This window comes from Ischnura elegans, chromosome 1, assembly GCF_921293095.1.
Source record: "Ischnura elegans chromosome 1, ioIscEleg1.1, whole genome shotgun sequence".
Taxonomy (NCBI): domain Eukaryota; kingdom Metazoa; phylum Arthropoda; class Insecta; order Odonata; family Coenagrionidae; genus Ischnura; species Ischnura elegans.
The window spans coordinates 88132136-88149887 of NC_060246.1; the positions used below are offsets into that span (position 1 = coordinate 88132136).

The 17752-nt window shown below is 37.7% G+C and overlaps 1 protein-coding gene across 1 annotated transcript in view; it reads left to right on the forward strand.

Moving 5' to 3' along the window:
• Positions 1-246: 246 nt before the first annotated feature.
• LOC124165468 (calexcitin-2) overlaps positions 247-17752 on the forward strand; it is a 288439-nt gene continuing 270933 nt past the window's right edge. The window contains exon 1 of the mRNA XM_046542904.1: positions 247-1546. The gene's annotated coding sequence lies outside the window, so the exon portion shown is untranslated. The remainder of the gene's footprint in view (positions 1547-17752) is intronic.

Here is a 17752-nt window from a genome sequence, read left to right on the forward strand (position 1 = left end):
CGCTGGGACAGGGGTTGTTTCGTGAAATCTCCACCCCGCGCCGCCACCGAAAAGCGCGCCCCCTCCCCTGCGCCATCACCCTGCCCCCACCCCTCATCTTCCAACCCCTATATTCCACCCCCTAGTAGTAGACCCCTCCTTATTCTCCCCTGGAGCTAACCCTACTCTCGCAAACCCCCTATGCACGAAATAGAGAGGGGGTCCTTCCCGCCGCCAGCGTATAAAACTCTCCCGCCAAGTGGTTCGGTCACAGAGGAGTCCTTCCCTCCGAGTCCACCCAGACGGACAACTCTCTTTCTTCTCCTCGGCCACTCACCTTTCACGACTCAACTTTGCCCGCATATTTTCTCGAACCATCATCTCCCCCCAGTTTATCTCCATATAGTGGATTTTGAGCGAATATTCAAGCTTAGTCGCTTTTCGCAGTTCTCCGTTGAAAATATCATTTTCTATTTGGACGCGAACTTATTCAGTTCGCCAACTGAGTGCCTTTCAACACTGTAGTTCCACTAAGGGTGCCTTAATTTGGCAATTGAGTGTTTTAACGCATAATTAACTACCTGAATGGTCTTGAGGAGGGATAGTGGGCCTTAATTTTGCGATAAAGAGTTCAAACACATCATTATCCACCTTACTACTAGTGAAGAAGGATATTTTTTCTTCCTCCGCGTTCAAATAATTTTTCTCATCCAAATTTTCATTTGAAAATAATTATACCTTCTTCTACATCATCATTCTACGATCCACGCAATTTTACGCCAATATCGACCGCCTTAAGGGGTCAGTGAATAGTTTCTAACGCGTCTTTCTTCTCCTACTAGTCGAAGGGGAGGGTATTTTTTCCACCAGGACGCGTACCCGTCCACTTGCTTCCGCGAATATCTTCTTCCCGGCCCTTCCTCCGTATACGGGGCGTTCAGAGGGGAGAGAGAGCTAGCGCTCCAACTCCACCCACTTCCCCACCTTCCCACCCCCTTTCTCGGTCGCCGCCCCTCTCTTGGCTCCCCCGGCTGCCGCGCGCTTACCCTGTACCCTCTCACTCGTCCCTTTGACTCCCTGGCGCGCGCTCCTCTCTCGCGCACCTCAACTCTCGCTTCGTTCTCTCTCTCAACGATCTCCACATTATCTCTATCACCATCATCCCTCCACTCTTAACACCTTATAATCTCCGCACTCGACCGTAGTCGGGAGTCGGTTGTCGGGAAGGAAAGTTAGCGAGAAGAACATCTCCAACTTTTCGCACCAAATTTTCTTTCGAATTTTGGCCGAAATTTTCTTGCACTCTACTCTTTTTTTAAATTAATTTCAGCCATTTGTCGGTCGCGTAGAGTCTTTCCGGTCGCCGCAACAGAGACGGGTCTCGAGGGAGAAGGGAGGTTGTTTCGTTAGTTCCCTAAGGGGTTTCCACTGTCGTTTGTTCGCTTTTTTGCGAGCGACCACCTCCGACGTCTCCCTTGGGTGTAGCCGGTCGGCTGTGCCAAAGGTTCCTGTTGGAAGAGGGCGGGTCCGTCTCCTTCTCTTCCTCCTCACTTGAAGAGCTGCAAAGGTATGTAATTGAGAATTTTGTGTGCCAAAAGTGATGTATTTTTATTTTGTCGAATTTAGTTTTTCTCTTGTATCTGCAATATCTACGCCCCCTTTATGTTTTTCTCGTTAGACTTTACCTATGTTGATATCCTTAACGTTTTTTAGTGTTACTCTATTGAGTTGAACGAATTAAAATGACTTTCCCACAGATTGCGGATTTATCTAAAAAAATTGGCTTCAAAGTTTTTCCCGTAAGTAAAGTTTTTTTCACGTACATTTTTCTCCATCTCTCAGAGACAATATGGGTTTCGTTGTTGGTGAAGATCCGTAAAAATTCTTTTTTATTAGAATGTTTCATGATCCCAAAAGTCAAGTATTGTTATTTTTTTCATAGGCCAAGAATTACCAAATATCTTCAGCCCTAATCGTTGTGAGGCCATCTGGGATTGAATTTAAAGGAACTTAGGAGGAAAAAGTTCTCTGTATGTTGATTTTGGCCTATTTGAGATAGATATTGAATGTTTCAGAATAGGTGGACGCATTAGATCAGACCTAAATAAGGATTCTGCAAGAGCGAAATATTTTTTACGCTAATTACCTAATTTGGCAATTATGTCACATGCAATATAGTCATGGTCATTCTTTAAGCCTTTCTCAGATATTCATGATGTTAGGTTTGAGTCTTCAACTCTATAAAACAAAGCAAGTATTTCCACAAACGCTTCACCACCCACTGTTTTATTAGCCAATCTTTGAAAATTATATAAAATTTAAGGAGAATGTTTGAACACTGCGTGAATGTAGATGCAGAGTAAATCCCTGCTTTATCCTGATATCATTGTCACGGGATTCTCTAGTATGCTCCACGTTGCTGGTAGGAAAAATAGGAGTTTCGGTAAAATTCATCATCGCCATAACAAGTCTCTCTTTTCCAGAGCTTCGTAAAATACATGAAACCATTTGTTACCCATTTGAAAAGAAATTGAGATTGAATTGAAATTAAATAGTAACTCATGCGTTTATCCTTCAACTCTTTAATTATGGTAACCACCGAGGGAGCTTAATTTATCGTTTATTGGAAGCATTTTCGAATTTTACGTAAATTCTTCCGGCATAGCATTATACAAAATGCCTTCTTTCATGGCACATATGATTATTATAAAGTTTAAAGCTGTCTTCTTAAGATTATTAATTTTAAGGGACGAAATCTCGTTATCTCAAAATGTTAGCTTGAATCTTTCTTACAGGAATAAAAATAGGTAAAGCGATTATGTTGCCTTTCTTGCATTTCTGTTGATCTCCAAAAATATTTTTTAAATTTCATTCTTTTAAATTCAGGTAAGGAAAGAAAGGGATAGGAAAATATAATAGAAAAAAGACGAGGACAACGGTGCTGTGGTTGACGGAAAAAGCCAGAAAAAATATTTAACCATGGTTTTATATAAATTGCAATTTATTACCTTTAAGAGAACGTTGTGTAAGAACAATCGATTATTTTTCAACTCCCAAAGGTAAATGTGGGATTAATTGCAATGAAACTGCAACTTCATTTATTTCATTCAGGCTATTATTTTAATCCTAAATATGGGATCCAACCGTTGCACTAGGGATATATTTTGGGCCGTCATAAGATGGTGAATTTACTTGGGGAGTGGGTTAAAAGATATTGATAATACGAGAATTGGGACTGGACCTTACTTTCCCTCACCCGCTTGAAACTTTGTTCTGTGGTAATCCGTTAAAGAATAGGCATATAAGATAGGCATAGCGAATGCAACATAGGCAGCGAATATGCTGCCTATCTTGCATTTCATTTGACCCCAATAAACATTTTTTTTTTAATTCGGTTACACTTTACCGCGGTGTTGTTTAAATTGCATTTTTCTATCTTTTATGGAATATTGCGTAGGAGCATGAGATTATTTTTCAACCTTCATGAAAATGCAATGAAACTCTCCAATAACTTCATTACTTTTATTCTGACAATTATTTTAATTCTAAAAATATGGGATCCAATCATTGTGATAGGGGTATACCTTGTGCCGTAATAAGGTGATGGACGTACTGGCGGAGTGGGTTAAGAGAAATGGATACTAAGAGAATAGGAGCTCGGCCTATCCATCCCTCACCCTATTGATATTTTGCTCTGCGGAAATCCGTTTAAGAATAGGTAAAGCGATTTTTACTGCCTTCCATTTTATTTCCAGGAATATATTTAACAAATTTCAGTTAAATTTTACATCGTTTTTTTTTAATTTGCCGTATGTTACCTTTCAGAGAACATTTCATAAGACTAGTGGATTATTTTTCAACTATAATGGTAAATGTGGGATTAATTGCAATTGAACTCGTCTACAGCTTCATTTCATTCATACAGGCAGCTGTTTTATCTCTAAAAATGGGATTTCACCGTAGTATTAGGAATATCTTTTGTTCCTTGATAAGAAGATGAACTGACTGGGGGAGTGGGTTAAGAGAAATGGGTAATACGAATATTGGGGCTGGACCTATCTTTCCCTCGCCCGCTTGAAAATTTGTTCTGGGGAAATCCTTGGAGAAACGGCGGATGGATTTGAAGGAATGGTCGCAGAAGTGCGAGGACGGTGAGGAGATGTAATCTGGTGATTGCGTGCGGACGTGACCGTGATGGGAATGAACATTTTCTTTCAGATCGTCTTCTCATGAGATGAAGGATCTGAAGAGATATCAGGGTCCTCCTTGTCTTCTTGTTTTTTTTTTGTTTCTTTTTTCGATCGTGGCTGGTGAAAGGAAGAAGTGTGTCGATGGTGACAGATATCGTGCAGATATGCCTAGGAGGAAGGGAAAGGTCCACTGCCGAGAGAAAGGGCGTCTTATTTCTCACGACGAAGGCACCTCTTCTTCGGTGGTGAGTTTTTTAGTCTTGCAATTTGCTGTGGCGACCCACCTCTTCTTCCATTTACTTAAAATAATATTGGCTATTTTGAAAAATCGAAAATGAATGTGTAGGTCTCGTGACTTTTTATCTTCATTCTAATCCATTTATCAGAAAAGCTCAAGCCAATATAGTATTCCTCAAAAAGTAGTCGAAAGTTTTGCAGCAGAAAATATAAGCGTTGAAGTTAAAGTTAGGAGGCCATTAACTTGGACTTACATTTTGAGCATACTTCTCTATGGAAAAGAGCTAAGGTGAGTTAAGTTGGTAACAGCAGCGGAGATATTAAGGTTGGTTTCGGAGTGTAGTGAACAAATTATGAAGATCAAATGTATAGGTTGAGTGAGCAATGCGAAAGTTCTAAGGAGAGTTGTACAGACGAGATGTCTTTTCAAAACAGGGCAGAAAAATATGGTCAATGCTATTGCCACACGATGAAATACGATGGTCTAGTGAAAATTATCGTTGAAGTACTGTTGGAAGGGAAGATCGACCGAGTTAGGCCAAGGAAATAAGGAGATACATAAGGTACATGATGAAGGACTAAAGAATATAGGTGTCACAAGATAATCCAATAAGAGAAGTCATTGGAAAGCTGCGATACCAATCTTTGGAGAGATGAATTTTAATGGTGAATATCATGAGGGTGTTCCATGAGTAGGTCTTAGCTTCAATGAAATTAAAGCGATTCCGATATTAATTTCAAAAGTATTCCTGCATCGGATTTTCGTAACTTTATAATGGACCCGAGTATTTCATACTCTATTTTTTACCCTTTTTCTTCGGATATAGTTTTCTTCTTTTTCTATCGATTCAAGTAACCTATGCAAACATCTAATTCAATCGTCATTGGCTCTGCCTTGAGCCTCCACAAAGTCCAATGCTTCATAAGCTGATTTACGTATAACTTCGACTCATTATTATTTTAGGCTAAACGGATGATATGGTGCTGCTTATGAAGTGTTCTTTTATGGGAGTTCTTGAACTATTCCTGACTACTTCCTTACTATATCCTGGCTTCGTGCTCCCAGAATTCGGAAATGAACATTTAGCCGAATCATGAAACCTACTACTTTTGGAGGAAATATTGAATATTTAAATAGAGAATTTTGGCGTGTTCATCTGTAATTCCTACGCCTCCTACTCCACGTAAGTAATCAATCGGACGACTTTCAGCCCAGAATATACTAGATCATAATTTTAATCGTGAAAAAGTTCTCAATGGTTAAACAATCCCTTTTTAATTAAGTATAATATACGCGTTAAATGTTGGAATTAGCTGGGGATATTTATACCCAATAAGACGTGACGTAGAGAGACCCGATAGGCAATAAGCCCCAGAGGCACTGTAAGGGATCTTCCTTTTGGAGCGCTCACGTTGTCACACCGTGGAGTCTAAAGCTACTATCTAGGCCCATATCTCATTCCCAGAGCGTCTTGCTCCCTATCTATTCCTCACATCTTCTCCCAATTTTCTTTTTAACCTTCCCATAACGTTAGATCTTACCCTCCCCTTTCTATCCGCGAAGAAATATATTTCCAGCTCACGCCTACTTTTGTAGGACCAACCGTGGTCATGGCAAAGTCTCAATTTCACCGGGATTCTTCGCGTGATATTATTCGAATAGAATAGAAATATTTTTTACGTATTTTATGCTAGAAAATTTCGCTACCATCCCTTTATAATCTCCTTACTTTTTCCCACTTTATCGCCATGCTTTGTGGAAAGAATGATGTTTGTTATAATTCGTATTGAATAGAGCTCACTTTTCAGTAAAAATCCCTATTTGAATACCCGATAATCAGTTAACCGTTAGTGTCACGCTAGCGCAAGTCGTCATAGGTAAAGATTCCACTGCCTCACTCTTCTGTTAAATCCAATTAGTTACACTTTTCCTACCAAATTACGCAAAGAGGGCTGGAGTTCATTTTTACAATCAAGAGGCCAAGTCCAATTTTTTAAAAATTTATGTCGACCTTTTATCTGCCTTTCAAATTTGCGTATTCTTGCGTTGTAATTTTTTCCTATTTTTTCAGAGATAATTACTTTTTATTTTATTTTTTTATAATTTTTTTATTTTACCTTACATTCTTTCACTATTTTACATAATATCTAAGAGTATATTCGTCATTTATAGATATGACTACTTAGCATTTCAAACCGAAAGTTAGTTTTTGTCGGAAATTGCCGAGCATCAAGCCGTGCTAAAAGTTTTCTCGAATGGTTACATATTTAATTTTCTTCTTAGTTGAATATTTAGCCTTTCAAAATAAAAATAAAAATGCATTGTATTCGATTCATGTCCGATTTACGTTTTTTTATTCAAAATATTTGCCCTGACTTATGTGAAAGGTTGTTATAAGTTGTTGGAGATGGTGCTTAGACCAAATTTTGTTGGGCAGTTCATGGATTAACTTTTGTTTTTTATTGTATATGTTCCGTAATGCATATCCAGTATCGTAAGATGTGACCCACGGATAAAGAGTTTATAAATTATGAGACATCTCGTACTATACCTTTTGGATAATTCTCTAGTGCTGTTAATATTATGCATTTTAAAGCCTCCCTAATGCGCAGTCAACAATTTCAGATTCAATGACTACTGGTGAGGTTTTTATTTGCTGTCAACTATAATGATTGGTTGAAATGAGTTACAATCACTATCTAGGCCAACATTTTTCCTTATCTTTAGTCCCTCTTGTACAATTTTCCACTGCTCGATAATTGTTATCAAAGAGCAAGTTCCGAGATTTTGGCATCATTAAAGCGGCTTTCATATTGAAATAATTGCCAAATTTTATCTATTTCATTTTCCTATTTTAAGACAAGACAATGAATCAAACTGTTTCAATCTTTGCCGTTTAAGGTTTTTGGTCCTTTAAGTTCTAAGTTTTTCCTGGAATACCACAAAGAACACCAAGAGTTATCGAATTTTCCTTTCTGTTCTCCTTTTTGTTCACTGCATGTGCCAAGTATGTGATGCAGGGCTGGGAGAATACACGAAGAGAAGGGCCTGAAAATATAGCGTCTTGGGGGTAGACCTTGTGCCACACCCCGAAGACGCTACCTAGTTGACATATGGAATGGGAGTTCTAGCCAAGATTTGCGAGCGAGGCGGGAGTGCGGTTAGCGGGAGGAAACGAGGAGTCTAGGACTAGAGGGGATGGTTCAAGAGGGTGTCTAGGATGGAGTTGCTCCGATCAATCACCTCCTTCCCACTGCACGGCTCGTTTATTACGCTCAAGCTCATGCATACACTCTTACTTTCTATATTTCTACTCTGCCGTTATGTACATTATTTCGCCAAGTGAGTTCGCTTTGGGTTCGTCAGAGATAGATCTGGATGAAAAATCCGAATATTAGGATCAGTTGCTCATGCATAGATTATATCAGAATATTAGTTTGCGTTGATAAGGGCAGAGATTTGCCTGAAATAAACCATTTAAATGTCATTATCACAAAATCTGGGTGGAAGGTAAATGCTTTCGCCTACTTCATCTCGCTCTTCAAGTTTTTATTTTTTTGGGTTTCCCAAGGCTTCGCACGAAAAATGAATTCGTGACTCTTCGGTCAGAAGCCAATTGCTTCAATCACCCTACTACCTTAAAGTAGGATATGGAGCAAGTACGGAAAAAATGTATTTTAATGAATACAAAAGCTTTTTAACAGTAAAATGATGAATAGCCTTGAATTGGATGATTTTTATTGAATGATCGTAAAAATTACATACGTATTAGAAAAATTGTTTCGTCATTATTATTCAAATCATATGCCTATAATTATTTAGCTTTTCTTGTACAACTAAAATTTCAATTAATCCTATTCTCGACAAATTTCATATGAAGATGCCTAGTCTAAGGCAAATTACTTTTCTTACAAAGCATCACTAGCAGCTACATAAGTTCTTACAATGTCATTAATTCCTACATTTTTTTAAATTACTCGTTGAATTGATAGAAGGGGTGGAGCAAAAAACTTCAATGATAGGTTTACAAGTAGAAGTCGAATGAAACAGAATGTTATAATTTATTGTAATACTCGATTCTATCAATTATAATATCAGTAGTCTATTTGATTATCTATGTTTACAGGACAACAGGATATGTAGACATATTTGCTTATCCGCAAATTTCTTCCATGGGAAAGCTTACATATTAAAGTAGCGCATTTACTTTAGGGTTCTATCGTAAAATCCTCAAGAATCGCTAGTGATACCCTGCTGCTGGCAATAATCTATCTGAAAACTTGTTTTATTCGTCTTCGGGTCTCCTCTAGTGTCTTTTATTGAATAGCATTTTGAAGTTGATATACATTAATCTGAATTTTGTGATTTTAAATCTGAATATAAATTGTGCCCGAGTTTTACAATTCAAGTTTGTTTGCCTGACAATCACAGCCTCTATTTTTTTTAACAGAAAATGTCACTATATCAAGAGAAAATAACTATTTCCTGTTTTTCATTGCATTCAAAGCTGTCATGCGTGAAAAGGACAATATTTCATCCAAGCGGTGAAGCGAACTGCTTTCCAAAATTCATGCATTTCAATTTTTCGGGCTGTAGAGTTCATGCCATTTGAAGGTAAAGTGACGAATCACAAGTATTTGCAAATTGTGCGACTATTCCAAATATTTCCAGTTAACTGAATTAAATTAATTGTCTCTTACTAACAAGAAATTTCAGTTCTCGGCGATTGATCCCATTTAATAAATCCTTATTCCTGCATCTCGAAACGTTACATTTCCTGCAGAATCCTACAGCACATAAGGATGACTATTTGAAAAAAATAGCTTGGATTCTCTAGCTGTTTCACTCTGATATTTTCGCTGCCAAAAGTGCGTGTTTGCCTAGTATTTATCCTGACACAATACTTTAAACAATCCTGCATCTCGAAACGTTACATTTCCTGCAGAATCCTACAGCACATAAGGATGACTACCATTTGAAAAAAATAGCTTGGATTCTCTAGCTGTTTTACTCTGATATTTTCGCTGCCAAAAGTGCGTGTTTGCCTAGTATTTATCCTGACACAATACTTTAAACAATCCTACCTAACAACTCATAAGTCTTTAAGCTCAGAGTTCATAGAATCTTCATTTACTACTTAAAAAACCTATCAAGTAAAATTTCATTCAGACTAATCCCCCACACTATCTCAATCCGTATATTCTCAGTTATAATCTCCCACTGTTTTTTGTGTATGTTTATATCAAGGAGGTTCGTAAAGACACTGCATATTGTCTCATGTGCTCCCGTTCTTACAGTGAAAGTTTCTCTTGTGCGAAAATTTTGCTGGTCAATTCTTAACTCGTTCAACTACACAGAGGTGACTACTTTTATGAGGTGAAAGATTATGTCATATTTTTTGCACACAATTGCGTCAATTGCAGAGAATTTTGACCAGTCGTCTAAAACTGTTAATTATGTGGTCTTTATCATACATTTATTTTCTATACTTGTATCGTTACGCATAAAATGATTGAGTGCTAGATTAGTTGCCTTGTGAAAGGTCAATATATACCCTCTCCCCTTAGCTAATGCTAAAGTTCTATTTTTCTTCTGTGTCTGTATTGGAACAATGCTGCTAAAATCTGTTATGCGTGAAAACGTTTTAGTAATTTTTATTGGTAATGTACGAGAGCTGAAATACTCTTTATTTTTTAATGAGGTTTACGATGCATAATTTCACTTTGAGAAAACTTCCATCGTGGCTCAGGATGTGTTCTTTTTTTATATATCTTGATTATTATTTGTTGTTGCCATTTGTTAAATTTAAGTAAAACATTTTTTTCTTTGTCAATAACCTAAATAAAATAGAAATGTATCCGTGTCAATTGTATTCTATTGCTATTTAAAAGATGAATATTAAACAATTTTATAAGAAGTACCTCTCGGTGTTATTGAATTTAGAGTTGTACAATTTACTCCGTTTATTTAAAACTGTGAAGTTGTGGCCCATTAGTAGCTTTGGATTTGACGGACAAAATATAACTTCCATTGCCGCATGTGGAGAATTTTTTATTGTAATTTTCGATGGAAAACATTGATAATTGGAAACAGAGAAAACAAGTACCAATTTATTTGAATGAGGAACTTGACCAAGTTTGCTGGGAATATGAGTTTTATTTTTTAGCTTGACACAATTTATAGCTTTGCTCTGAAAAGTGTTTCCTCAAAATTCCTCTTTTTTGACTGGCTTTTAAGTCGAGGCAGGGAAGGTTTTTTCTCCATTCAGGTGATATTTTTATGGCCTTGATACTAATTTTCGGTTTGTGTTTCATGGAGGAACTTACTCGCTGGAGGAATTTCTCAGGTTTTTCTTTATCATTTTCTTTTTTTCCACAACAAGTGTACCGCTATTGTTCACCCGGTGATGCATGCCTTGTCCGTCTTTTTAATTGGATATGATTGCCACACGGGGAAAGCATGGAATTTGAGTCCGACTGGTGATATTATACGGCTTGAAGTAAGTAAAATCCCTACATTAGTTTTTCATAGCCGTCATTTTTACTTCGAGGAAAACCATATTAATTAATTATTGTGTCCTAACGAAATGCATATAAAATTAATAAAAACTCAAAATTGGCTTTTGAAAGTTACTTTCTTCTGTAATAGGTATATTTTTTAAGTGATTATTTTTTTTCAGGTCTACAGCTAGTTTTTTTATTTCAAATTTCATTTTTATATATGTGTTTAATTTCATTTTACATGAATTTAGAGGAAAGCCGAGAATTTTTCCAGCCCTATTCATGCTAATATAAAATGCTAACTATCGCCATTAGATCTTTAAAATTATATATTCCTAATTTTTGCATCGTATGTTAAATATTTTTCAGTAAATTTCAGGAGTTAGTTCTGAGAGCTTTAGAATCAATATTATTTTACATATTACGTATTGATTAACTATAGTTACTAAATATTATATTTTTATTTCAATAAGCCCAGAGAGTATTGGCCTTGATGGGGGAGTGTAAATTAAGTAAATATTAGTACCCAAATTTATCTACAGGATCGTAAAAAAGAGCATTTTTTAAACTTTGAAGTAATAGGTAACCCTTTCCAGCTTTGCCAGTAGTAAAATTCTTATATCGAAATTTAGACCGGATTTTTCAAGGAACCCCTGTGATTTTATAAAATTCGCTCATATTCTTTAAAGGAATCTGCGGTACTCAAAGGAATTGAACAAAATCAAAAAACATTTACGAGTACAGGCTTTATTTCCAAGTTGCCATGTTTTTTTACTCACCATACTTATCGAGCGTTTTCACCAAATCAAAATCTACTCCCATCAAATTTTATTGTTTCTCTGCCTACGGAATTTGATAGATATTTTTGTGCGTGAGTCAACTTTGATTGAAAGTGATCGGGCTCTTCTTCCAGGATGAGCTAACTATTAATGAAATGATTACTTAGTACTTGATGAACGATCAAAAGACCTCTAAAATGTCGTAAAAAAGAGTGAAAAGATTATTTTAAATCTATAATAGCAGAATTGGCATCCGTAACTCTTAAATTTTCTTGCATTATCGTGCATGCTTGATGATTATGAACGAAACGCGAGACCAAAGATACTGTTGTCAACACTCCTCTCAAAGTTGATTATGTTATTATTTAGCTACGCTGCCCGACGGCGTTGCATTCTGCCTGCGTCAAAGTCGGGCGCAAATTGACACGGTGTTGTTTTCGTACCGCTTTCTCGAGAGTGTGCGCTTGTTCCCGAGTGTGTCGCCGAGAAATGTGCCGCGACCGTGCGAAATCCCCCGCACTCCCTCCCTTTCGCGAGGACTTGTCATTTCAGCAGAACGGCGTCAGCCATCCGCAACCCCGCGCTCGTGCATCCTATTATGCCCTTATTAGGTATTTCAACCGCACGGCGCAAATATCCGAGGAGAAGGAGGAGGAGAAGAAGCAGCAACGGGTAATTAGCGGGGCCGTGGGGAAGTAAATACGCCCCAAGGTATTCTGCAAGGACAAGAGGCAAAGGCATGCGGAGGAGACTCATAGGCTGTGGTGTTGGAGAATCGATTAAAACAACCGCCACATCTCTCTCAATCTCTTTGCTCGCCATCGTCTAACCATTTTAGTCCCAGCTAATTTTTGCTGGCATACTGAAGAATTCCTGGGATTTTTATTTGAATTTTTAGGTTTGCCGTTAAAAAATTTGTAGCCTAATTTGCATTTGATGAAGCTAATTTTTTTATAATTAATAGCAGCGTTCGTAACTTGGTGGGAATTCTTTATCGTTCGAGTTGAAGGAATACAAACTTGGCTTTCATCACGTGGTGATTTATTATGTCAGACCATGGTTTCGTTACAGCGTCAATTGATGTCAACGTATCAATTCGTATCAGTTCGTATCAACGTATTGATAATGTTACGCTGAAATAAAAAAAAAACATGGTCTAGCATGATAAAACATCTTGTAGAAAAAGACAAATTTTTATTCCTTCAACTCTTAATATTTTTTATGTGCTCATAATACGGGTTAATTACCTACATTACAAATATAAAAAACATTCACAGAAGCTACATGTAGCATAAAAAATGAAAGACACGAACGTAAAAATAAACGCAGCCGATATATCGGCCCCTGGTACTCTTCGCATATACCTCCGAGGCCGATAGATCGGCCCGCTGGCACTATAGGGGCTAAGGCTGGGAGGCAGGGAAGTCGAAGGGGATTTCTCTCGTCCCCTGTTTCAAGTGTGCAGCTTCGTCAAGCTATGACGCCCCCCGCGAAGTTTCGGAATATTTTTGTTTCGAGGCATGGCATTCTTGCGCGGAGAGCGACAAGGAGGATTAATCAATAGGACAAGGGGGTGGAGGGAGGTGGAGTTTACTAGGCTAAGTATCTCTCCTAGTCTCGCCGCTACCATGCTTTAAGCGGAGCGTTCATTCAGTCACGGTATTTCATTAGCTTTCATTACCATGCCATCCGTCTCCCTCTCCCCTCTTGAGGTTTCAGCGACGGTTCATCACCAGTGTTGCCTCGTTTAATAGATCATGGTTTAACGCACTCTGATCTGGGATCACCAAGCGCTTAATTTCGGCCGGAAATGCACCGAAACGCCATCCCGGCACATCTCCGGGAAAATTGGGTATATTCAAATAAGTCATCCTTTTCTGTATTTGGTAGAATATTATTCCTAATTGTTATTTTTATTACAAGTTTTAAAAAATCGTAATTTTAAGGGGGGGGATTGCCTTATATTTGATGCTGATGTGCGGATTAAATAACTTTGAGGGGCGTCGCCTTATATTTGAAGATCATGCATGTATTAAATGTGGTGAGATGCATTCTAGTACCTAAACTTAAGCACTGGGATCACCTATAATCTTTGATGAACACCCTTTGTTCGACAAAAGGTGGCCTCGAGAATGGGATAATATATTCATAAGATTATATTTTTGGATTATAGAGTCTCAATCTGATTATCCTTCTGTTTTTCCCGGATAAACATTTTGACTGAAGGGGATGGTTCCAACGCTGACCAACCATAAACTTGCTACGTCTCGCTTCCTTTGAAGTGAGTTTGCGACTGGAGTTTTGGAAGGGAAAGTATCTTTGGCTTTTAGTTGTATTTAACTGTATTACCTGAATTTAGCTGTATTCTATATTAAAATAACATATATTGGTAAAAGTATTATAATTTTTCATTACTATTCATCAAAAGTTAATGGAATGTATTAACTCGGTTATTTAGACCGTGGGAAAATGAGCACTAGAATTGCGACTCACGATGGTAAAGAACCTGAAAAGCTGTAGTAATGTACTGATTTTTTATCCTTATTAATCCTTGTCATTGTTTTATTTTTGTTTTTTAGGGGTAATTGGAATAGATTGGATATGAAGTATAGCTCCCCCTATTCATCATTATTTTCTAATTCAGTTTCTTTGAGCCTCAGAAGCCAGTTAAGGGTGCGATTAAAATTCTATGGTTCTTAAAGGGGTTCTCTGCGGAGTAAATCCTAGCCTCGATCCACATGTCTTTCTATAGATATGTCGTAGAATACCTTAGATTACTACCCAGACATTGGCTAAGGTTTGGGGGTATGCTTGGTATAAAGGCCGCGAGGGCAAGGTGAGTATGTGTCAGAAACCCCCGCATCTTTACCAATAGATCGGCTAGAGAAGGACCTATCTCTCTCTCGATTTGAGGGTGTTTCCTCGGGAGAAGCAGGTGGCTCCGAGCACGGACTTTGCCTCTCAAAAGCCCCCTGAAAAGCAGGGCGTACCTTCCTACGGATAGGAGATGACGAGAAGGGACGAAGCGGGTCTATGCGGAGAAGCTCCTCCACGTACGTCCTCAGGATAGGGAGTTGGGCCCGTGGGGCGGCCTCGCTATTGCTGGAGAAGTGGTCGAAGGTTTTACGTGAACAGGCGGCAGGGATTCGAGAGGCGCCAATGGAAAATGGGAGATACGAAGAGGGATTGGAATCTAGAAGGGTGAAAGCGAGGTAACGTAAGGACTCGAGGGTATTTCTAAAGGTATACATTGATAAGAAATTCCATATGAGACCGTAGGAATTGGAGAAAACCTTTCTGTGCTTGATAAGTGTATTTAATTGTGCCTTACTAGACGTAGAAGTTACACATCAGCTTCATTTCGAGCCGTATAGTAACGTTTTAATGATTACATCCTTTTTGTTCACCGGAACGTTTCCAAACTGTTAAATTATGCGTTAATTGCCTAAGCAATAATTATCGTGAAATCCAGGTTTTTTTTAATTTGCTACAGGGTTATTATAAAAATCATAACTCATGATAAAGTCCCCCAAAATATTACTGCGAGATGTTAAGCGATGTTGGTAGTAGATACAAATTGGAGTTATCAGAGTGGAAGAAGTCATGCATGGATGCAAGTTGTTATTTTTAAAGTATTACGGAAAAGAAAAAGTATTCAAATTTTGATCATTTGTAGGGTTTTGTTGTTATTTAGGACTCATGACTCAAAAAAATAACTGCCGACTTACTGTTGAGGTGCATAAAACCATAAATACGCTCATTTGGTGAAGGAATGCTCAAGATTAAATTAATGTGTTAAAAAATGTCTATTTCTGAAAACTCTGCCCTCAATAAGAGTGTTTATTCCTCCCAAACCCCTGAATCACCACACCCTCGGAGAAGGGAGGGAAAAGGCGAGAAACATCTAGCTACTAGCTCACGACTAATAAGGAAATGCAATTTTCCCCTACTTTGCTTCACTAGCATGAACAACATTTTAAAACAGGGGAAGGTCTCCATTTCAAATTCAATGACGAGAAACTGATATTTGTTCATGGCTATAAAATATTACTTGCCGTTGATGGATGAGCTCTCCATATCATCTGTCCCTCTGGCTTGTTTATTCATGAATCTGAGTTTGTTTTTGTTGATTTAGATTCTACTACGTACATATCTATCGACTCTTAAAATAAATTAATTGGAATTGAATGCGCGATGGCACAGTAACAGGTTAGCAAGTAAATTTATATGAGGTGTAAAATAAAGAGAAAATATGGCAATTTCCTTGTGTAAACTATTGTATGCGTAATATTTTTTATCAATTGCGCCCGTACTAGATATGCGGCGTTATTGTACATTGCCTAATTGCACTACATCTAGGTTACTATTTTGAGCTATACTTCTGTTCTCTTTGTGTTATTCCCTAACTAAATTAAACTGCAAGCGTAGTAAAATATAAATACCTAATTTAAATAAAATATTTAAAATTTTCTATTTACATGCATACCTATTATGATCCAATGTCGTATTCATTATCATTTATGGATTTGTATTTTTACCCTCCCGAGTGCTAAGGTAGTACGTATCTTTGTCCCTAGATGCCTCAAGTAATTGGCGGCACGTAGTCCATATACCCAAAGGACATGTTTCCTCGTATAGTTTTGTGTGAAGGTGTAATTTAGACAACCAAGCCACTGGGATTCGTGCCGATATGCTTTGATATCGCATCTTATCTTCCATCGTTGGAACTCGCCAGTCAAAGTTTCCCGTAGTTCCATTAGCATGAAGTGTCTCGGCATCCTCATTTACAACTTTTCTTCGCCATAACCGAATACTCTCGCCTAATGTGGCAACATACAGAAATAATCTCATGCTTTTTTTACCACCCCTTATTGGGTTAAGTCGTGTTTGGATAAACAAAATGTACTAATTTTTGTGGGTCCTTATCATCGTAGTTAATTTTCTGCTGCGTTGTTATTAATTTAAATTTTCAAATTTTAGGTGAAGTGCTTAATTTCTTGCCAAATACTTACTACAAATCCAACTCTTTTGATATTTTCTGTTTTCGAAATTGACTTCCAGAAGTTCCGTGACCATGAAGTAATGTTGATAAGTGATAATATTGAAGAAAATCCATTGATTCATCTGCAATGCAAAATAAGATATCATCTTTTCTAAGCCTTTCAATGTCAATGATATTGTTGATTTTATATGATCAACGTGGTTGAAAAAATAACAGTTTTTACCTTCTCCAATAAATTGCTGTTTCTGGAATCTCTTTATCACTCTGCTAATATAGTGTGAAATGTTACCTGCCGAAAGCTTTCGATTAAATCTTGGTATCCGTTCATTCTATATTTCCAATTACTATGCATTGATTTAATGGAATAATGAAGTCCTTTCTGTTTCTACAATTGTTTTGTTTCGCTTCGTATTCAACGAAACGATCCAATATTACCTCACACTGCCTAAAAAAAGGCAATCACTAATTTGGTTACTAAAATGGTTTACATGGCTACTTCCAGCTCTTTGTTTGTTTTACCCCACCTCTTTAGACCTCTTTCCAGAGTTTTTCCAGAACATGTTGGTGGGAGTTGGTATTTTTCGCATACCGACATGTTATCTCCTGCCTATCAGTAAATTGAGTCTCTTATTCCCTAACGAATTCATTAATTGGGTGGCGTATACGGATCACAAAATTCGACCTCATTGTTGACGTTATTCAGAAATACTTTAGAAACTGGAAGTTTTGGCCTAATATTTGTGTTTATACCAGTATTGGTAAGGATTTGTATTTGAGCGTTCTCAGAAAAATCTCTGCTACTGCTAGTATTGAAACCTTCACCCACAGAAGCTGTATCAACTCGATCCCCGATTTATCTCTGCCTCTGCTATAATTATAACTCACTGGGAGTGAAAGCAATTCTTCGGCACCCCACAACAACCCTAAACCCCTTATTTTTATCCCTTCACTGAAAGAGCGAGCAAATCCAATCCGTGATATTTGTCGCGTCGCCAAAAAAGAAAATAGGCAATCTATTCATTGCACTAGAGACCCCTTCGGGTGCGAATTTACCTCTTGAAATG